This window comes from Anabrus simplex, chromosome 2 (assembly GCF_040414725.1).
Source record: "Anabrus simplex isolate iqAnaSimp1 chromosome 2, ASM4041472v1, whole genome shotgun sequence".
Classification (NCBI taxonomy): domain Eukaryota; kingdom Metazoa; phylum Arthropoda; class Insecta; order Orthoptera; family Tettigoniidae; genus Anabrus; species Anabrus simplex.
In genome coordinates, this window is record NC_090266.1 from 859,693,070 (window position 1) to 859,717,322 (window position 24,253).

Here is a 24,253-nt window from a genome sequence, read left to right on the forward strand (position 1 = left end):
ACCCGTTTTGGGGGGGGGGAGGGGGGTGAAAAGGAGTTGAATTCCTTTCATGAGGACACATAAATCTTAAACTGAAGTTAGAGTCGTGATAATTGGTACTGTATTTAGAAGATCCTTTACTATTAAAGAAACAAGTAGTTTTTTGCTGGCAAATTCACTTGGGGGGGGAGTGTGAAAGTGGGGGAAAAAAGTGAATTATTTTTATCTCAAAACTGAAGGTAATAGACGTGAACATTGCTGTTTGGAATCTCCTTTAAACATAAAGAAACACGCCTTATTTTAGTTTTTTTGGGGGGGGGGGTAAATAAACTTAACGGCGTTGGGGTGTAAAATGAGGTGAGACCAATTGATTTTACTGTTAATAATGTATTTATACGGAGCCTCCGTTGCTCATGCGGCAGCGCGCCGGCCTCTCACAGCTGGGTTCCGTGGTTCAAATCCCGGTCTCTCCATGTGACATTCGTGCTGGACAAAACTCAGGCGGGACAGGTTTTTCTCTGGATACTCCGGTATTCCCTGTCATCATTCATTCCAGCAACACTGTCCAATATAATTTCATTTCATTTGTCATTCATGAATCATTGCCCCAGAGGAGTGCGATAGGTTTCGGCAGCCGGCACAAATCCTATTTTCGCTGCTAGATGGGGCTTTATTCGTTCCATTCCTGACCCTGTCAAATGACTGGAAACAGGCTGTAGATTTTCGATGTACTTATTCTGGTCATAAACCGATCATTTTTAATCTTTCCTGGGTTCGTTTTCAAGAGTCATCCTTTCCTTCGGAGAACGTTCTTAGAATACAGTAGATTCTCCTGGCATATAAAGAAAAATTTGAACACATTTGAAATAAACGATAGGAATGAGATTGACCGTCCAATTGTTCACCCCTATAATAAGGTCAATAATGCACGGAAGTATGTCATTCGTATCGCCAGAAATCCCGCACACTTGCCTACGCGCGACAATGGTGCTGGTCACATTCTCAACAATGACAATGGCAGCAGATGTAATTTACCACCAAGTAGTGGTTTTGCATCTTGCTGTGGGGTCCAGAACATCTATAATAATAATAATAATAATAATAATAATGTTCTGGACCGTTGTCAAATGTTCGAACCGCGCTGGTAACGGATCCTGGACGGGTAATGACTACGATTGCAGTCTAGCCGCTGGTTCAGTACCGCCAAGGCACCGAAGACGACACCACGCCGGATCTCTTCAAGGATTTGATCCATATTAAAAATGTTCATAGAAAAAGTTGGCAAAGATTTAGGGACCCAACTGACCGGGTGGAATACCTGTACCTAGCCCAGGAAGTACGAAATCGATTGCCGGAAAGAAAGATTAAAAAATGGGAGGAACTTTGCCGTAATCTCTCAGAAAATGAGTCGGATCACAAATTTTGGTGGATTCTCTCAGAGAACGAGTCAGATCGCGAATTTTAGCAGATTATATACAAAATGTTAAACATTCAATTATGAATGTCATTATAATACTGTAGCGAAGCACGGGTATCTTGCTAGTTCTTAATAAAGGAGTGGTGTTACGGAAATATTGCAAACTTTGGGCTGGAAGGACTTGAGAGTAAGGGCAGGAGATGATAGACTATGTGATATGTTACATGTTATGAATCTCAATTTTTGGTCCATGGTGAAAGTTTAATATATTGCAGTAAGATTATGCTAAACATCCACCTTTACACCGCAACAAATAATCCTTTGAATATTTGTAGAATCTCATCATTTTTGCAGTACATGTTTCGTTCTTTTGTGGACATCATCAGCCACATTCACTTTGTACAGATGAAAATTAACATAAAGAATTGGTCTTAAAACACTGCACTATCAACAAACACTTGCATTAAAAACATATTTCGATGAAATGTGAAGTCTTAGGCCCGGTTTCTTCAACTCTATGTTAAATTTTACTTAACAAATGTTAACTAACAATTGTTATTAATTTAACACTTCATTTAAAAGTGCCCTGTTTCACGAACACATTTCCAACATTTGTTACGAAACAATTGTTAAAGAGAAATGAACACATTTCCGTGAGATTTATGAACGCGTTTGGCAGTGAGCGTGTTTTGTTTCTTTACATAAAGCGCTCCTAGTGGTGTGCTGAAATAGTATTTTGTTATACAGACACATGGTTGACATTATTATGAGTTATGGTTAGCGGAGAGCGATAAGACGTAAACATGTCAAGTAAGAGGTAACAAAAGCGTTATTATGATGAATGTGAGACAAATGTTGTTATAGTTTTAATTTAAAATTATGCAAGTGTGCTTAAAAAATGAAAGAACGGACTGTTATATCACAACATTCGATACAGCCTATTCTTATAGGCTATTCTTATATTCTTATCACCAGGAAAATGTGATAATTGATATGTTTTGAATGATTTTCGGGCATTCTTTTATTGCGAGGAAAATAACGTAATGCCTTGTTAATGCTGCAATGACAGCAGGAATTCTTTGCAGGATTCTACACACTCTTTTCTTACACTCGTGAACATAGTCGCCTACAATTACATGAAAAGTGTCTCAAGCATAATATCTAACAATTAGAGGCCAGACCCTGTGGTCAACCGATTTCACCGAGCTTCAATGTACCTGTGGGGAGATACTCAACACGAATTTGTATATAAGGGTTTAAGTCAATACGCTTTCATTTTCGAAAAAAATGAGGTCCGATTTCATTACACAGAATTCGCTTTGGACAAAGTGGAGGTGATAGAACACTAAAAGGCGAACAAATTTTACTTAAACATGTCAGGTCCGCAACCTAATAACTTCTGAAAAATTGATGAATCCCCTATTCCAATGCAAGGCATATATACTTGGGAGTTACATCACAGCGAAATAGAGTGGTGACCTAGTGGTCACCGTACTTGTCTGCGAACCTCATAGACGTGAGTTCGAGTCTCGTCACAGCTATAATTGTTGTGCAAAATAAATTAATATTTGAGGGAACTTTAAGATAAAAATTGGAACAAAAGTATGACGCAAATTGCAGTACACTTTATTTTCTATCCGAAATTAATATAGGCCTAAACATTCTCACAGTTACTGCCGGATCTCTTTATATATATATATATATATATATATATATATATATTAATTTCTTCTTCTGTCTGCCTCTGTGGTGTAGTGGTTAGTGTGATTAGCTGCCACCCCCGGAGGCCCGGGAATCGAAACCACCTCTACTCAGTTGACCTGCCGAGGCTGAGTGGACTCCGTTCCAGCCCTCGTACCACTTTTCAAATTTCGTGGCAGAGCCGGGAATTGAACCCGGCCTACACCACTACACCACAGAGGTGGTCACATATATTAATTTGAGGTAGAAAATAAAGTTACACTGCAATTTGATTATTAATTTTATTGGCATTTTTACCTTCACATTCCCTGAAATAATAATTTAATTTGTATAAAAAAGTATGGCAATAGCGGGACTCGAACTCATGGCGTCGCGGTTCGGAGACAAGTACGATGACCACTCGGCCACTGCTCCACTTGTCCAGGTTGCAACTCTTCAAGTATACATGCTTAGCATTAGAATCGGGGGATTCATAAATTTTTCGGAAATTATTAGTTTGCGGACTTGACAAGTTTAAGTAAAATGTGTTCGCATTTTAGTGTTCTATCACCTCCATGTGATCTGAAGCAAATCCTGCCTCATGACATTTGTCCTCATTTTTTTTTCAAAAACAAAAGCATATTGACCTAAACCCTTATACACAAGTTACTGTTGAGTGTCCCCCAACAGGTACATTAAGCTTGTTGAAATCGATTGGACGCAGGGTCTGACCCCTCCTAGTAAAATCTATAAGCAACTGCTGCACTGGAGACACAGTTAAGTTAAAATCTGTTAGAAACCTCAAACCTATATTCAATATCATCTAGTACCTTGTTCATTATGGCTTTGGTAATCACAAATATTTCTTCTGACAACTCTAAAAAGTCGTTATTTCTTAGTACGGGTTGTCCTTTGCCTTCTTCAGTTTATAAATAGTCTTCGTACTGCAGTAAAGCTTCAAACTTACGTCTTCTATATGCCTCCGTTTTGAAATTTTAGCAGATGTTAAGAGGTTTAACACAGGACTGCTGCCAGGTTAATTTAACACCACCATTAACAACTTGTTAGAGTTAACAATTCTTGATGAGATGACCATTTTGATGATGATGATGCTTGTTGTTTCAAGGGGCCTAACATCGAAGGTCATTGGCCCCAACGACGACCATTTTGTTAAATTATGTGTTAAGTCTCCTTAACAGCAGAGTTAACACTTAACATTTGTTGAAGAAACCGGCCCTTATGAATTGATTTTTTTCTTTTCTTCAGGAGTATTGCACTTCTTGTTTATAATGTAACGTATTGCTAATAAAATTACATTTGTACACGCTGCTGTGTATTCTTCATACTAGTCTTGAACGTTAGAATGTCCTCTTTCAAACAACTTATTTTTACATCTTCTGTAAAAACCATTATAGAAATGTGAGATTTATCAACAGTCTTGTTTGCTGTGAGTGAAAGGGATTTCTTGTGTTGTCATTTGACAGATTTTGACCATGTATTTCTTGTAAAAAGTTAAGAAATACTGTGCATGACTATACTGTCTGAAATCTGCAAGAAGGAGAAAAAGAAGTGTGAAAAACATGATGTGGTAGCGGTCAGATTGTTATGTTGTGGTTGGATGTTAAGTGTTCTCACCCCTTGCTTCCTTCTCACAGCTGACTAACTCACGGCTGTCTGTTGTATTGATGACTGCTCTACGCCTGGTATTGTATCTGTGTGTGGTCACAGGACCTGTAGATGGGTAATAGGGGGACAGAAGGGGGAGGTGGAGGAGCGCTCTGTCTTTTAAGGAGGGGAAGTTACATTTTTCTTAGAAAAGTTTCTTTATCAATGCCTAACAATGCTAAAAGGAAAGGTATTTTTTCATAGAGAGGGTTCTTAGTGTCTAAAATATCATTATTATTATTATTATTATTATTATTATTATTATTATTATTATTATTATTATTATTATTATTATTATTATTATTTATTAAATTGATCTAGAAAAATAAACAAATTTTCTGTTGTGTTCATGAAACTCGGTCTAGAAAGCCAAGAATAACGGCCAAGAGGATCCGTAGTGCTGACCACATGCTTAAAATCCAACCACAAGACAACAATTTAACCACTATCACGTTACGTGTTTTCACCCTTCTTTTTCTCCTGCTTCCAGATTTCAGACAATATCATCGAACACAGTATTTCTTAACTTCTGTCTTGAAATAAATGGTCCATATCTGTCAAATGACAACTCAAGAAATCCCCTTTGCTTTACAGCAAACCAGGCGAGTTGGCCGTACGGTCAGAGGCGCGCGGCTGTGAGCTTGCATCCGGGAGAGAGTGGGTTCGAATCTCACTGTCGGCAGCCCTGAAGATGGTTTTCCGTGGTTTCCCATTTTCGCACCAGGCAAATGCTGGGGCTGTACCTTAATTAAAGCCATGGCCGCTTCCTTCCAACTCCTAGGCCTTTCCTATCCCATCGTTCCCATAAGACCTATCTGTGTCGGCGCGACGTAAATCCACTAGCCAAAAAAAAAAAAGCTTCACAGCAAGTGAAGACTACATCATAAGTTTTCTGCAATGAGTCTGTTAAGAATGGAAAGACCAATTTGGTGATAGATTTTTTGGTTGAATGTAAAGTAGTTGTTACTTAGTACAAATTCCAAGATTTTTGCAAAGTTATTTATTTCTAATCTGCTGAGACAACCTTGAGCCACCAAATTATTACTGATGATACTGACGTATATGATATAACTCACTGCATCCAGATATTCATTAAAAAGCAGCTGATTATAGAATAATATACCGAGCTTTCAGTTTGCCCCTTTCTCAAATCATTCGGATTAAGGAGACACAATATTTATATATATATATATTGTGCCCGTTCGCATCTCGTAGACCATTTACAAAATGGCGGCGTAGGAAGGTATGGCCCATGCGATCTATTGAAGGCAATGAACTTCTCATTAATACGGTATATAGAAGACCACGCACGTCACGGAACAGACCAAGTTGGAAGACACTACAGGACAGTAGAGGCTCAATTGGATTGTTTAAAAAAAAAAAAACAGCAGCGGAGTAATTGTTATAAAAAAAACTACTCACTCTAAAAAATTCAACGGCAGAGGAAGGACACAAGAACAAGCAAAGCTTACATCTAAAGATTATCCTAAACCTTTGAAGAAGATATTGAATATTTTATAATTGACATTCAAATCAGACAAAATAATTCACCGGCGTACATTATAAAAGAGACGAGATATTACAAAAATAAATAAATTACGGTGAGATATATCTAACTTGGATCCGGTGAGCAACCATTCTGCGATCGGCGGAGAAGGACTCACTACATTAGAGGACCGATAATTTCGTACGGCAAGAAAATTACCCCTGTTGTTATAAATTAATACACATATAAGGAGAATTTATTTCCAATTGAAGAAAATTTCATCGTTAAGAAGAAGCAATAAAACAATGCAATATATTATGACTGATGTCTCCGCAGAAGGAATTTTCTATGTTGTCTGCAGATTTGGAATGATGACTGCTTGCTAAATCTACAAGATGGACTGAACTGGAGATAGGCACCGGCAAACCAGATGACCAGCTGTGGAGGAATGGACCGGCAAACCAGATGACCAGCTGTGGAGGAATGGACCGGCAGACCAGATGACCAGCCGATGAGGATAGGCAGCGGCCAATCTGATGACCAGCTGATAACCGGGAAGATGATGTCCAACATGAGATCCAGATCCTAACAGAGAGTCGAACCACAACCAAGGAATGGAGCGACAACCAGACCAAACATAACATCCAACGAGCTAAGTCTTTACATTTTCTAGTAGAGTAGTTTCTTACAATCTACACCCTTACTCTAACTTCGGCATGTGCTGATTAATTGGTGATATTTATGAATTAATTAAGAACGTGTGTGAACCATAAAGTGAAGTGTGAGATATTTAAGGCTATAAGATAAGATGGCAGTGTAGAATTAGAGTTGTAATATATCATATACATGCTACCGCACTTGCATACATACAGTAGAAACTAGCATGTGTAAATGAAAGAAGTGTTACTTGTGAAGATCTAATAGCAATGAGTCTATACAACTAGTGAAACTTCGATTAATCTCGTATTAATTGTACAATGATTACGTCACGATTTTACCTGCGCGACAGAGATGAATATAGTTAAGTTACGTATTCTTTTCTTTATAGAAAGAGGGCATTGAACTCCTTTAGTTTTAAGAGTAATCGGCGATATGCGTACGGTAATAAGTGTGCCAGTGGTGTGACAATATATATTGGAATGGTATTAAAATATGGTTATTTCTCGGCGTATATTATAGAATATTTGAAATGCAGATGTTTGTTTATGTGCTGCGGTATGAGAAAGAATTGCTATTTGCCGAGGAAACGTTGCGTTAGATTTACATGAGGTGAGTTCTGTGTCACATGGAAGAGTAAGTCAAATGAGTGCACATCGCGCAGATGACACATTTTAAGGTAAGATCGACATGTATTATGGTAGAATTGTGAATCGTGACAGTTTTATCTGACTTTGGTAAATGATATGTAGCGAATACGAGAGAATTCTTTAACATACGGTTTAACTATGCTCATGACTAAGTACACATGTGATATGTTTGGTGCGGTGACATTTCAATATAATATATGAATAGTAACACAGTAAGGTTTCCACCTATTCAGTACTAATATGTATTTACAATGTTATAAATTACATGGAACTAGTTTCGACCCGCCTAGGGGTCATCATCAGCCATATTAAAGCATACATAAGTATTTTGTCGACTCCTAAAAACATGTTATTTTTAACTGTAATAATCGTATGGATTTTATAATTTATAAAGTAAAGTTTGGTAATGAGATGAGAAATGTTAGTATGGTACAGGTGAGTAGTAAATAATAATATATATACAAACAAGTTTGGAACAAAGTACTAGTGGGGTGCTTAGAGTTGTAAAATATAACCTCGTGGATGTCAGTAGTCCTCGTACTAAAGAAATAATGTAAAATAACACATATAAACATATATACAAGTATGTACAAAGTCTGGAGAGTAAAGAGTGGTACTCTTTTAATGTCGAGTTGGCTTGACACTGATCACTTAAGCGGAGAAATTAGGTATTTGGTGTATTAAAGCTGTGTTGGTCAGTTGCGTTGTTGATTGTTGGACGTGATGTTGTTTTTGAATTTCTGGTTGAGAAGAAGGTGGAAACTGCGCGTGGATATATTGATTCTCAGTTCTTAGCGGAAACCAAATTGGACCTGTTTAAATGGAGAAAGTCAGTAAAAACAAAAAATGGAGATAGGAAAAGGTTAACATAAAGTGAAAGGACGCTTACCTCGCGCTGCGGTGTGTGTAGTGTAGCTGATGGTGTGCGATTGGTGGCGGGGAGAGAAGTGTGGGCAGAGAGGAGGGCAGGCGCGTGCGGGTTAGGAGGGGGTTAGGAAGAGTGGGGGTGGCTTGGGGTGAGGTGGGGGTGGAGAGCTTTTAAGGCGGGGCTGAAGGATGCGGGAAAAAGGGTAATTGTCTCGGAAAAGTACCTTTGATTAGATTTAGGATTGAGTTTTGGTTGGCTGCATTATTGTTTCTGAGGAAAGTGATGAATAGATCGAAGAGTATGTTGGGTTTCTCTGAGATTTCATTGAGATTGTGACTGGCGTTGAAGTATTGGTCTAGGTGTATGTGGTAATTTTCCATTATGTTGAGTAAAGGGCCCTTGTTTGCTAATTCGAGGATGTCCATGTCCTGTTCGATATTGGTGAAATTATGGTTATAATCATGCATGTGTTGGCCGATGGCTGAAAACCTGTTGTATTTAATTGCATTAGTGTGTTCGTGGTATCTGGTATTGAAGTTTCTACCGGTTTGTCCGATGTAGGATTTTTGACAGGAGTTGCATTTGATCCTGTAAACTCCTGATTTTACAAAACTGCTGGTCTTGTTGATGTGTGAAGTATTGTGTAAGACGTTCGTGTTCTTATTGTTGGTTTTGAAGGCTATTTTAACGCCTTGTTTCTTGAAGATATTGGTTAACTTGTAGATATCATTGTTGAACGTGAAGGTGGAAAATGTTAGAGGTTTAGTCACTTCTTTTTTGAGGGTAGTTTTAGGGCGATGTTTGTGTTTATTGATTATCCTTTCTATAAAATGATTGCTGAAGCCGTTGTATTTTGCAATTCCGCGAATTGTGTTAAGTTCGTTCTTTAGATCTTTCTTGGACATAGGTATGCTGAAGGCTCGGTGAACTAGGTTGTTGTATGTGGCTCGTTTGTGGGACTGGGGGTGCACTGAATCTTGGCGAATGGTGGAGGCTGTTTGAGTAGGTTTTCTGAATATTTTATAACTGAAAGAATCTGAGTTTCTAGTGATAGTTAAATCTAGGAAGTTGATTTTTTGATTTGATTCGGATTCTAGTGTGAATTTGATATGAGAATCAATAGTGTTGAGTTTTAAGAGGGTGGTGGAGGCATTAATTGATTGCTCATTCATGATTACGAAGACATCGTCAACATATCTAGCCCAAAAGAGAATGTTTCCAAATTCATTGTCAATTTTGGTGTGTTCGAGGAAGTCCAGGTATATTTCTGCCAAGATGCCTGAGGCCGGTGACCCCATTGCCAAACCATCTTGTTGATATATAACATTGTCGAAAGTGAAGAAGTTGTTGTTGATGATTAGTTTTAATACTGTGATAAAGTCTTGTGTCTCTAGTTTGCTTAAGTGGCTGTTTTTGTTTAAATTGCTTTTAATTATTGGGATTAATTTTGATACTTGTATGTTTGGGTACATGTTTACAATATCGAAAGAGTGGATGGAGTAATCCGGTTGCAAATTGAAATTGTTAAGTTTTTCTACTAGCTCTGATGTGTTTTTAATGGACTTTTTGGATAAAAATTGATAATTTTTTCTTAGGAAGCGTTGGATGAATTGTGATAATTTGTATAAGGGGCTTGGTCTATAGTTGATAATTGGGCGGATGGGAACTCCAGCTTTATGTATCTTGGGGAGAGCTTTAGCAGTGGGGAGTCCTGGGTTCATATGTATGAGTTTGGATTTTTCCTGTTCAGTGAATAAAAATGAAGTGTTTTTAAGAGTTTGTTTAAGTAGTCTTTGAATTTTTTGGGTGGGGTCCTTTTTGATTATAGAAAATGAGCTGTCTGTGAAAAAGTTTTTTGTTTTTTCAATATATGCTTTTTTATCCATGATAACTGTTGCATTGCCTTTGTCAGCTTTGGTTACGATGAGTTCGTTGTCTTTGATTTTCTTTTTGAGGGCGTATATGCGTTTTTGTTCAGCTATTTTGTCTCTATTATTGAGCTTATTTGCGGGGTTGGTTAGGTTGGAGAGGATATTGTTCAGTTTCCTTTTAACCTCGGTTCTAACCTCATTTTGCGTATCTTCCGGCATTTTGCTAATGGCTAACTCCGATTCTGTGATCATAGTAGCGGCTATGTTGAGGCTGTTCAAATTGGGCCAGTTGTGTTTCGGTCCTTTGGATAAAGTTGAGTGTTCAATATCACTTAAGGGCGTGTTTGATAGATTTACGACCGCTGGATGAAGCTGCAAACAATCGAACGTGTTTCTGTTGGAGTTTCTAGTTTGAAGGTTATGTAGTTGGGAGTTTTTTAACCTGTTGAGTTTATTCTCCAAGTTTGACTGTTTTCTGGCTAGTTCGTGGAATAATTTGTTCTCTACTTGTTGGTAGAAAAGTGTCCATTGTGCGTTTGAAAGTAGTTTAGTCGCTGCGAGGTGAGCGTCATATAATTTCTGATTCAAAAAAGATTTCTTTCTGTGCAAGAATTTCTGATTCAAAAAATTAAATTCTAAGAAAAAATAAACTTCCCCTCTCCACCACCCCTTCTATCCCCCACCCCCTAATACCCTCTACCTCCTACTACTCAAACAGGTCCCGCAACCACGCACAGATACACCAGATGTAGAGCAGATGTCAATACAACTGATAGCCGTGAGTAAGTCGGCTGTGGGAAGGAAGCAAGGGCTGAGTATGCTTAAAATCCAACCACAAGACATTTTAACCAGTATCACATTACGTTTTTCACACTTCTTTTTCTCCTTCTTCCAGATTTCAGAAAATATAGTTGAACACAGTATTTCTTAACTTGTTTCAAGAAATACATGGTCCAAATCTGTCAAATGACAACACAAGAAATCCCCTTTGCTTCAAAGCAAGTAACACTGTTGATAAATCCCACATTTTATAACAGTTTTTGTACCAGGAGGTACACCTCTACACCGCACGTTTAAATCTTGCGCCAAGTGGAACTCCTCTACTGGAGAAACACTGAACTTGAACGGGACCTACTTTCCTCTGAAGATGTCACTCTGTGAATTTTGACTTGTTTTTGTTTACTATTTATCAAGAAGTTTGGACATTCTCTTATAGATGTCACTGCCAAAAAACTATGATCATGCACCCTGGTGCGAAGTGAAGGAACTTTATTTGAAGAAATTGTGTATTCATTAGTTTGTTCCTTACTAAATTTCGTTCATTCATTTGTGGGTTGGCAATATTTATCTTTCTTTCCGCCAGTTTTGAATTTAGCCAATCCAGAACTTCTGTAATTAATTTTCAGCCAATCACCGGCTTCTTCTTCGATTTGGTGAGTATCTGTAAGGTATCCAATAAAATTGAGAGGGTGTGGCTTAATTATTCATGAAAGGTCTCGAACCTTCCCCGAGGGTTTATAAACTGCTGATTTTCACATCTCTTGGCCACTCGATTAACATCTAACTAAGTGTGTGGACGTAAAGCAGGAGGCGGGAAGCGCCTCTTTCATCAGGCAGCAGGTCTTCTGTAAGGTAATGGCCTTTTAACATCTTTATTTCTTGCTAGCTCAGCTGTTTAACCCGCGGGAAAGGTCTGAAAACTTTACAATGTAACCCAATTTCCTAAATATGTAATTTTCTGCCGGCTTATGTAAAAACTTAATTAAACTTGTAAATGTAATTCGGGGATAGAGAGTGATTTACCCTCTCGAGCTCCCCTTCATTTTGGTTTGAGGTGACTTCGTTTTGGTGACTGAATTTTTCTCTTCTGTAATGGTTAAATTTCCTTCTTATACGGGTCACCTCCATAGGTTGGGAATAGCCCCTGTGTCATTGGTCTAGTGCCTTTTAGGTTTTAAGAATGCATGTGTAGGAGTGCAAATACTCGCCTCCATTCCTTTTGGTTTTTTCTGGCCATTTACTTAACCTGTTCTTTTTCTACTAAGACCCAGTAGGTTGGGTACGAGGTACCCCCGTTTCATTTTTGTAAGTTGTGCCTTGATGGCAAGCAATTGTAAAGTCTACTATTGCCTTGAACAGACTTGAAAAATTGATAGCGTGTCAGCTCTTTTCTTGTGTGGTAAAAGTGCCTCTGGGAGGCCTGATATGGTAATCAGGAGCAAGTGCTCCATGTATTAGGGGGTTTTCTGCCCTTTTGAACAAATTGTTGCTTGGTTAAAACCGGACTAGGAGCTCTGAATTGTAAAATTAGGGCTCGCAGCCCCAAGAGTGTTTAAAGGTTGTAATCTTTGATCCTTATAAGTATTGGTTCTAAATTGCCATACCGTTGTATCACCTAGTAATATGTTGTTAAAGTTTTGTTATTCTTGCTGGTTAAAATTCAGAAAAATATAACCTTGTTAAAGTTTTATATTAACTTTGATTTGGTAGTTAGACCCATTCACCCCGGCACCTTTCACCTCTGCTGTTCAACCAAACCACAGTAACAAGTGGTAGCAGAACGTGCTTGAATGGGTCTCAATTAAACCCCTTTTGACGGCTAAACATAGCATTCGGATCGAACTCGAACAATTTTCTCAGTCGCTGGAATTTTCTGTTCCTATTTTCTAAATTCATAAAGTTTCTGTCATCATGTCCGGCCCTCGCGAAGTCCTTCACCCCGGCTACTTGCGCAAGGCGGAATTGATTTATGAATTAGCTATTAGAAATGTTCAGTCTGGAGGCACGGTTGCGGCCGATACCACCAAACTTAAGGATTCCCTGGATTTGCCGATTAGTATCCCAACCTTGGGAGAGAAAGATGTTGATGAGGCTCTCTCCACGATCACAGACAACACTACTGAGCTAGCATCTGTAGTTAGATTTTTTGAAGTAAGTGATCCATCGCCCGATCAACTTAAACGAGTGCAGGCTAGGTTGTTCAATTTTTACAATAGAGTTAGCGATCTATTGTCTCTAAAGTTAAATGAACTTCAGGGTAAGGAGGCTAGTACTCTTGTTGAACACCTTTCTAAAATGTCCAGTAAGGTTAGTCAGTTGTTATCTGGGATAGTTCCTCCCAAGACCGATCAAGCCACAGATGTAAGCATAGCTAATGCTGAGGATTCTGCCAAAGGGGAAGAAAGTAGAATATCCGTGGCTACTCAACAGACGTCTGCCCCATTAGGAAATGAGTCTGATCGCCGTACCTCAATCCCACCATTCTTTTTGAATAACGCTGTCTCTGAAACCTCTTCACCCCTTAGGCCATTTACCTGTTATGTCGCCTGGCTTTAGTAGTTTGCCTCATCCTTTAGCTATGTTACTTAGGGGAATTTCTAAATTTTCGGTCAATTCTACTAGCGATGTCATTTCATTTTTACGATTTTTATTTGAGTTTCAGGATCACGCTCTTGTGTTTTCTCTTTCCCCCTATCAAATTCTTCAGATTATTTACCCTTACTCCATAGGTGTTCTCTCGGACAAGATCGTTAGAGCCATCGCTGAGCAATCTTCCATTGAAAACTTCCATGCACACCTTCTGGCAAACTTCATTCCCGCTCGGGCTAGGTCATCTTTAATTCAAAAATATTATTACCAAGTACAGCGAATGGATGAAAATCTTGCAGACTTCATCCAAGACATTAAGTTCTACACTAGAGTATTTGCTCTTCATTTCCCTGAAGATCAAATTGTGCAGACCATTGTGGAAGGCATTTCCCACCCTATAGGTCATACTTTTGTTTTGCGTCGCGCCCGCAAACTTTTACTGAGTTAGAGGCTATGGCTGTCTCACCCGAAGGAGTTAGGTATGCTGACACATTACGTGTCGCGAAGGAACCCCTCCGTCTTCGAGTAATTTTCGGCCTCCACCTCGCCGAACTTCCACAACCCGCAAATGTTATGCTTGTCGGTCGGCAGATCATCTCCGGAACAAGTGCCCTTTGATCAAATCCAATGGGACAAAGAGCGGAGCAGGGTCATCCCAAGGCTGTTTTAAATGCGGCTCGTTTTCTCACATTGCCAAGAACTGCCCGAACGCTAATAGCACCCCCTACTGTTCGACTTCTGGTGCAACCTCCACAAACGTAATGCACCATTCCCGCGTCCAGGTGAGGATACATGAGTTCCAGACTAGCTCTTGATAACGATTCCATTTGTTTAATATTGCTGGGTTGTGGGTTCCGCGTGAGAAAGTACGCCGATGGCCTATGGTAAATCTCAACCTACGCAGAAGGACGTCTCCAACACGCTATCAGTCGGATACCATACTCGCATGTCGCCGAAATTTATCGCAAAATCCAGGTTATTACGGCATTTCAAGAAATTCGTGCATGTTGCTACCGAAATCGCAAACAGAAATTGAGTCATTATAGCCTTATATCTAGCTCTTATTCTAAGTAGGCATTAAAAGAATTTTATGGTTTCACTACTCAACTTTTATTGGCAAATCAGTCTAAGTATCATTTAAAAGTTGCGTAAAATATCGTTGGAAATTGTCTCATATAACGTAGATAGTTTCATAACGCAATCAGCATCTCTATGCGCTGTAATTATGTTGCAATGAAAGAAAAACAGGTTTTGAAAAACCTTTAACAAGTAATAGGAAACCAGGCTTCAATCATCAATACGCTAATTCTGGCCTGTCGAAATATTAGGTTGTAATTAAGTATTGTCCGTAAAAATCAAATGAAAAAGAAAAATTAAAATATATATATATTCAAGTGAAACATATTAAATATAGTTGAAATAATTAGATGCATCCAATTGGTTCAAATGAAAACAAAATTATACTCCCTACTATATACAACATTTCAAATTATGGTTTCAATTAAGAATGTAAAAACGCAGTGAAAATAACCAATAATTAATTAAGATCTGGAATCTTTTCTTAGTGAGCTGGATTGCTCCTCAAAGTTACCAAAAATTCTATCATTTGATCTTTAATTCACATGTGACTAATTAAATGAATATCACTTTGCTGAAAACTTAACATCCGTGTCCATGCACAGTAGGAAAATCGCGTGAGAAAGCAATGTTTGTTTTCTAAGGACTTTCACTAATTTATAAGTTTGAAAATTTCCATAATCGTTTCATATTTCATGCTGTCTGATCTCCATATAAGCAAATTCAAGTCCAGTCGTAATTAATCTCAAATTAATTCTATCATAAGGCTTATGTGGCTAACTCACTCAATTATCATCTTAATTCATGGTTGAAATTCAATTAAAGTGCGTATCTTTCTGAATGTAGCATTGTCTAGTGTATTTAACTAACTTTCCAACAAATTATACCATAAGTGGAAAAAAATTGGCATGTTAGAAGACTCTACCTTCATCTAAAAGTCCAAATATGAATGACTAAGTTACCAGTGATGTGTCAAACTGTTCTCATAAAATCATAAATTAAGTTGCCGTATGTGAGAATATTTGAAAATGATCGTAGATAAGTCAGTGAAGGCCTAAATATTAACGTTATTGGCCTCTCGGCTCCTCTGATGATCCTACATACTCAAATAACTCTATATTGATGGCATTGAGATCGTATCCTAACCTATTTTGTATATCAGGGAACAAAAACAGCAATTGAAAACAGTACGTTTCAATATATACCTTAGCATGCGCAATTTACACATACTATCATCTCTCGGAAGAATACTATGACCAACTTTCCAAATAACAATAACTATCACCATCATAACTTACTATCAACTCATATTATTATTTCATTCACTATTTATCACTTCAAATATCACGTAGCATTCATATTAGTGCGTCTCAGGCACTCATTTCATCAAATACACTGCATATGTGCCATAACCTACACATATAAAACATTATCCTTACCGTCATAGTATCAAAGAAAAGTGCATCACAATATCGAACTGTGCTACTATACTTCGTCGTAAACATTCCCTAAATACGATCTCCACGCCTGTTATTCTGTTAAAGCCATCACGCATGTATATTAACCTTCATATAATACTCTAACACTTCACTGACAACGATTTAAAAATATCAATCACTTTCTCTCGCATCACATTGATAAATTTGCGAACGGCTTTCACTGGTATTTTACGCCTATGTATAGGATTAACGGTAACTTCAGATGAATACCTACTTCCTTGTAACTACACTTGAATATAATCTACGCACGCACAATGTCACAAATTATGTTACACTTAGCCAAAAAATAAAGGTTTCTACTTACGAAACGACTCATAGGGGACTTAACTTTGCTTACTGGGTAGTGTCTCCCATCTCGCTGTTGTTCATCGGGAATGGTAGGCCTCGCTCCATGGTTCGGCTTAGGTAATCGGGTCCATCTCGTCCTCTCAGCTGATTACCAAACCTCCTGGGTCATCAATCTCGTGAAGCGCCACCATAGTCGGAGTAGTCTCTGCCTCAGTTTCTTAGAACATCATAGTGGTCTCTAGTACGTCAGGGACAGAATAACACAATGCATTAGTTGATATTGACATGCTGTAATTCGTTTCGTACTGCCAATGATAAAGGAATATCTGTGCTCTGGGCTGTCTAATTTAACTATAACAGCTCTAAATGTGCTATTATTTGTCAATTCTCTTGCTTGCTGAACGGATGTAATCTTCCGTGTTCTTTAGAATTGCACTTTACAGCTGATTGAATTCTGTTCTTTACGATGTGCAGTATCGGATAAAATATAATACTTCCGAGCCCAACCGTGACGTAGTAACTGAACAAAGCTTGACGTTTCCTTATCGCTGGTCTTAAATTTCGCGTATATATGTCAATCTACAGTTGACGTTGAGCGGGCTGTCGCGGATTTACTTTTTTCTTCAATAATTGATTATAAAATCAGATATCTAACTCGTTTCTTTACACGGTTCCGTCCTTTTTGCTGCAGTGCTGGATTGAGTTTGTGTTCTAATGGAAGTAACTTTTTTTAATAATCAATTTAAATAATCCGCTTCTGTCATTCTTTTCTCACCGCCTTCTAAGAATGGTTCTTTCGGTGACTGCCGGTTGAAAGTATTATCTTTTCGGCTCGTACCGCTGTTAATTGCTTTTATATTGATCTTTTAATGGCTAGAACGCCATTTTTGTTCCTAATACTGCAACTATAGAACGGTGAAATGGCACAGTAAATAATCAAAAGTGACTAGTGGCATCGGCTGAGTCTGTGTGCTCACCTTCGTCAGGCTCAGCCCCTGTTAATCCCGATGAAAGCTCAGCAAAAAGTCAGGGCTCTTCTAATTTATCATTGGAAGGTCCCAAAGAATGTCTTAGGATTGCGGTGGAGACCCCCGTACTAGTTCCTTTTCTCAAAATTGAGTTGAATAATGAACTCGTTACCACTCTATTGGACTCTGGGAGTGTGTGTTCTATTATTTCGGCTGAATGGTACTCTAAATTAATGTCTGTCTGTAAATTTTCTGATTATTGTTCGTCTTCTGTTCAGTGCGTTTCGGCTAACTCTTCTCCATTAGAAATTTTAGGTTTCATCTTTGCCAAAATTAGGAATGCTAAATTCACTTGGAAAGTTAAACTGTTTGTGTCCAAACACTTGTCTTGTCCCATTATATTGGGAGCGGATTTCATGTCTCCTACTGGTCTTCTGCTCGACATTCAGAGCAAGTCGTGCACTTTCAAATTTGCTTGTAATTTCAAAATCCCCTTACTAAAATGTAATTCTGTGTCATGTTCATCTGTTTCGCCTACCCAGGATGAGATGTTGTTAGACCTTAGCAATCTACCTGAGGAGCAGGCTGAGAGTATTCATATGTTGTGTCAGTCTTTTCCAGATGTGTTCTCTAATACTCTTGATGTTACTGACCTTATCGAATACAAGATTGAGGTTACGGATTCGATCCCCGTTAGGTTTCCACATTATAGGCTATCTCCTCCTAAAATGAAGGCTCTCAAGGAGATCATCGATCAATTGCTGAAAGATGGTATAATTCGGCTCTCTAAGTCGGCATATTCTTCGCCTATTTTCTTGGTTCTGAAACCCCAGGGTGGCTTTAGGCCTGTGATTGACTATAGGGCATTAAATCGGAAGGTGGTGTTACAATCTGTGCCCCTTCCCGACCTTCACTCTTGTTTTTCATGGTTTTGAAAAGCTAAGTTCTTTACTATCTTAGACCTCAATCAGGCGTATAACTAGATCCCTCTTGCCGAAGAATCCAAACACCTGACAGCTTTTGCCACGGAATGGAACTTGCATGAGTACAACCGCGTGCCTTTCGGGTTCCCCACGGGAGCAGATGTGCTTACGACACTGCTAGATAGGGTCTTCTCCGACATCAAATTTGAGTACTTATACCATTATCTTGTTGATGTCGTCGTATTTTCTGAGAACTTTGAAGAACATGTAGATCATCTGAAAGAGGTCCTCAATCGCCTTCGTAAGGCAGGGATAAATGTGAAGTTGTCTAAGGTTTCTTTTGCTAAGCCTTCCATGTCATTCCTAGGGCATATTGTGTCGCTCGATGGTGCTGCTGTTGATCATTCTAGAACACAGGCCATCCGTGATTTCAAACCTCCTAAGGACATCAAAGGTATTGCCAGATTCATAGGCATGGTGAATTTCTTCAGGAAATTTATCCCTAACTTTGCTAACAGAGCGGCACCCTTGAACTTACTTCGTAGGAAAGGCGTCAAGTTCGAGTGGGGGCCTTCTCAACAAGCCGCTTTTGAAGACCTGAAACTAGCTCTTTATAATGCCCCTGTCCTTGCTATGCCTGATTTCTCGAAGAAATTCATCGTCCAAACCGACGTGTCGTCGGCGGCGGTGGCTGCAGTCCTTCTTCAAGAGACTGAACTCGGGAGGCGACCCATCCCCTGTGCATCTAGGACACTATCGGCTCAAGAAGCCAAATATTCCATCTATGAACTTGAGGGTTTGGCAGTCTTAGTTGCGCTAGAGAAGTTCCGCCTCTATCTGGAACACGTCAAATTCGACTTGGAAACTGATAACCAAGCCTTAAGCTGAGTCTTTGCGAGGCCGCGTCGTACGGGGCGCATAGCCCGCTGGGCCATCAGGATTTCTGCCTTCCAGTTTGACGTTAGGCATATAAGAGGATCTGAGAATGTTGTGGCGGACGGACTAAGCCGTATGTTTTCTAATGATGTGGACACCTCTGAATTGGAAGATTGTTCTTCTCTTCCCGACGCCATTCCTCCTGGGGTAAATGCCATTCTAACAGATGCCCCCATGTTGTTTAGGGATATTGAAAAGTATCACCGTGAAGATCCAGTGCTGGCTCCTATTATGGAAACCTCTTCTTCTGGGGAACATGTCGTCCCTTATGTATTGAGGAATGGGGTTTTATGTTGCCCGTCGAAGCATGATTAGAAGATGAAAGTTGTGGTTCCTGCCGTTCTTGTACCCATGATCTTCAAGTACTACCATGAGACCCCATTAGGGGGGCATTTAGGCATCTTCAAAACCAGAAAAAAGATCCGTGAGGTGTTCATTTGGAAAGGGATGGACGGCAAAATTCGTGAATTAGTAAAAGCTTGTAAATCATGTTTGATCAGTAAACCCACATTGTCCACTAAGTTAGGTCTTATATCTTCTCATCAAGCGTCGCGCCCCATGGAACGCCTCAACATCAACTACGTAGGACCCTTCCCCCAATCAAAGGGGAATGCCAACAAATTCATTCTCGTGTGTGTAGATGGTTTCACAAATTTTCCTGGTTATTTCCGACTAAGCTGGCTACCGCTCAGTCCACCATTGCTTGTTTAAATACCATCTTTGCTTCTTTTGGTCCGTGCCAATACTTGGTTTCTGATAATGCTAAAGTCTTTACCTCAAATCTCTTCCGTAAATTCTGTTTTGATCTGTCTATCTCTCATGTAACTACTTCGGCGTATTATCCTCAACCATCTCTGGCTGAGCGGGTCAATCGTAATCTGAGATCGTCTCTTATTGCCTGTCATCATGATGATCATTCCAGGTGTGATACATCCCTGCATTGGTTGGCCTTCGCTTTGAATTTGGCGGTTCATGAATATCATAAGTTCACTCCAGCTTCTTTAATGTTTAAGTTTGTGCCTAACACGCCGCTCTCTAACCTTTGGTCTCTTAGTGATATTCTACCTGAGACAATAGATCCCAATAATATCAGAGATCTGTGGAAGAAGGCTAAGGCCAATCTTAAAGTTTCTCATGAAAAGGTTAGGGAAAGATATGATAGTGGACGGAGGCCCACCAATCTAAAAGTAGGAGATCAAGTCATGGTTAAAAACTTTGTTCCCGCGGGCAAGCTTGCCCCCAGATTTCATGGGCCGTGCATCATTTTAGATTAAATGTAGCAAAGGCTTTTCAGTCTGTCAAACACATAGCAAATATAATGTAAATTAAAACACTAAAAGCATATCATAAAACACACACTAACATACAAAGAATGACATGTTTCGTTCTACAAGAACATCCTCAGATTCTATCAAATCACTTAAAATAAGCTTATATATGTACAGTATTGTTTACGTAGCGTAAACTTGTCAAAGATAGAGAGAAAAGTGATAACATGAAACAGTAATGACAAAAAATAAATTATATACAATTATAATATAGTGAAAAACTTACGTATTTATCTAGACTGCCGATGTTAAGTCTGTTGTCACCAAACACTATTTCAGGACTGTGGTGGAAAGTTTGTGGTGAGCCAGACTGTGCGTGGAGAGGGGAGGGCAGGACGGGGAGGGGCCTAGTAGAACGATGCGGATCTCTCCTATTGGATGATAAAATCGGGTAGACTATAGAGTGGAGAGGGGGGGGCGGTGGGAGAGATGTAGGGCGCAGTGGCTGGAGCGCTGTGGAACTTTCCATCAACATTGGAGGGGGGGAGAGATGTTATTGACCTATTTCATGTTAATTGTACCTGTATGTAATATGGATGAATGTAATTATTATAATTTTTTATTATTTATAATAGGTGAATGAAGTACGGAACGGTATTATTATTATTATTATTATTATTATTATTATTATTATTATTATTATTATTATTATTATTATGAAAAAAGCAATTCACCTTCCGTCAACATTGGAGAGGGGAGAGAAGTTATTGACCTTTTCCTTGCGAATGTACCTTTATGTAATATGGATGAATGCAAATTAATAATTTTTAGTTGAATAAAGTAAGGGACGTTATTATTATTATTATTATTATTATTTACGATAGAAGCGATTTAATGAGTAGGTGTTGTCAGATATTATGCGAGTAGAGCAAATAGGGGGGAATTATTTAATGTGTATTATTATTATTACTATTATTATTATTATTTACGATAGAAGCAATTTAAGGAGTAGGTGTTGTTAGATATTATGTAAGTAGAGCGAATAGGGGGGAATTACTTAAATGTGTATGCTCATTCAGGTTATTGGCATTAGTATTTTTTGCGACGTAAATTTCTATTGCTTCTTTTATATTCAAAGATTTACTTTTATTTTCGAAGTGTAAAATTTTTAGATCAGTGTTGATGTCTGTGAAATGGTGTGAACAGTCGTAGATGTGCTCCCCGAAGGCTGAATGCCGATTATATCTGATCGCGTTTTTGTGTTCTTTGTATCTTGTATGGAAATTACGTTTTGTTTGACCTATGTATGTGGCGTTGCAGTTAGGTTCTTGGCACTTGAGTTCATACACTCCTGACTTTGAGAAAGGGTCCTTTTTGTTTAAGTTGCACCTGCTGAAGTGTCTCTGTAGTGTGTTATTCGTTCGAAAAGCTACTTTTAAACCTTGTTTCTTGAAAATGTTAGCTACTTTGTATGTGTTATTGTTAACATAGTTGAGAACCACGTAGTTTTCTTTGTCGTGTGTGGTGCTTTCCCGGCGAATTTTCTTATGTTTATTTAAAAGTTTATCCACTGTGCCTGGAGGATGGTTGTTTTCTTTCGCGATTTGTTTAATTATTTGCATTTCTTCATTGAAATCTGTTGTGCTCATTGGTATGGAAATAGCTCTATGTATCATTGTATTCAGTCCTGCTATTTTGTGTGTGTATGGGTGGTTCGAGTTGTTGTCAATAGTGTGTGACGTCTGAGTGGGCTTTCTGTATACCTTGTAAGATAGGTTGTCATTATTCCTGTTGATTGTGATGTCTAAATAGTTTATTTTCTTGTTATTTTCTGGTTCCATTGTGAAGCTGATGGATTTGTGTAAAGAATTTAGAGTGTTTAATAACTGGTCTGCATTAGTGACGTCATTATCATATATGCATATGACGTCATCCACAAATCTGCTCCAATGTAAGATTCCTTTTGAAAGCTGGCCCATTAAGAACATGTTTTCGAAGTTATTGAGAAAAATGTTTGCTATTATACCTGATAACGGTGAGCCCATGGCTAGCCCTTCTGTTTGGCAATAGATTTTGTCGTTAAATGCAAAGCAATTTTGGTGTAGTGTTGTTCTAAGAAGGTTAATAATTTCTTTAGTTTCTTGTAGAGAGGTGTTTTCCTTAAGAAGGTTTTCGATAATTTTAATGGATTCATCTATTGGTATGTTGGTGTACATGTTAGTGATGTCAAAGGATATCATACGTGTACTCTCTGTTATTTTAAGTTTATTTAATTCTTTAATTAGTTCTAGGCTGTTTTTAATTGATCTGTCTCCTTTAAGTGAAATTTTCTCTTTTAGAATGATGTTCAGTTGTTTGCTTACATTGTAACTTGGCGCATCTTTAAAATTTACTATTGGTCTAATGGGACAGAGCTCTTTGTGTATTTTGGGCAGGGCTCTTAGTGTGGGTAGTTTAGGATTTTTGATTATGAGGCTTTCTTTTTCTTGTTTTGTGAAAATTAAGTCTGTTTCCTTGATAGCTTGCTTTATTTGGTTTTGAAATTTATTTGTAGGGTCGCGTTGCAATTCTTGAATACCGTTGTTGTTGATGAATTCTATTGTTTTTTCTATGTATTCGTCTTTCTTCATTATGACTGTTGTGTTACCTTTATCCGCTTTTGTGATGATAAGGTTGTCGTTTTTAATTTTGTTCTTAATTGTTTTCATTGCCGAGTATTGAGTGGCGTAATTCGGTTGCTTAGTGGAATTTTAGATTTCCTGACTCCTGTTAAATTATTAGTGAGCAAACCAGCCACCGAGAGGATCTTTAGGGTTCACCTGTCTCAGGTGAAACCTGTGTAATGTCATTGTTAACTTAGCCATCTCCATTTTGCAACAGTGTGAAGGTTATATTTTTTAAGAGGCCTTCTGCCCCAATTTATTTTAATTGTTATAGAAATAGGTATTTAATGTACGATCTTTCCCTCTGGTTTTCCTGCTGTCAGTTCCTGTGTGGTCATCACCAAGCCTCCGCCTCCTGCAGATCCACACCGTGGCATGTAAAGCCTCCCACGTCGCTCAGTCCTCAGCATCACCAAGAAAGATTGTACCCTAAATGACCAGTCACCAACAACACACTTTTATGTCGCCGAGGTCTTACTGTTTCAGTGTCCCCGCAGCCGTTCGTCGCCATACCTCCACTGAGGTGGGGTACGGGCCCACTCCACTCCCGTGATGTCTACCTGTGTACGGCGTGCCGGAGTCCATCTGCCGGCAAAGGCTGAAGTGCGGCGCAACAACCGCCAACTCATCTGGGGACTGTACATATACTTTTGATCTGCGGCGTCCTTCACCGCGACTACCCCTCTCATAATAGCGGGAGAGGTGTATCTGAGGGTACTTGAGGGGTCCGGGCGACCTCGACTGGACATCGGCAGCGGCGGCTGGTTTGCCGTCAAAATTATCAACATGTATTTTACATTCTACAGCAATAAAGACACTCTAAAGCTGGAGTCTAACTAATTTCTACCTATCTACTTAAAAAAAGGCTTTGAAATTTTTTATTAACGTTTTTCAAAATTCTTCTACAAATCTACGTTAAAATTGGAAATTCTTCTTCAACTATTAATGTCTCTTCCATGTTCTTCCACTAATCTACATGCAAGGAATTA

The 24,253-nt window shown here is 38.8% G+C and overlaps 1 protein-coding gene across 1 annotated transcript in view; it reads left to right on the forward strand.

Annotated features, from left to right (window-relative positions):
• Coq9 (ubiquinone biosynthesis protein COQ9, mitochondrial) overlaps nt 1-23,851 on the forward strand; it is a 185,293-nt gene extending 161,442 nt beyond the window's left edge. The window contains exon 7 of the mRNA XM_067139489.2: nt 23,751-23,851. The gene's annotated coding sequence lies outside the window, so the exon portion shown is untranslated. The remainder of the gene's footprint in view (nt 1-23,750) is intronic.
• Nucleotides 23,852-24,253: the final 402 nt, after the last annotated feature.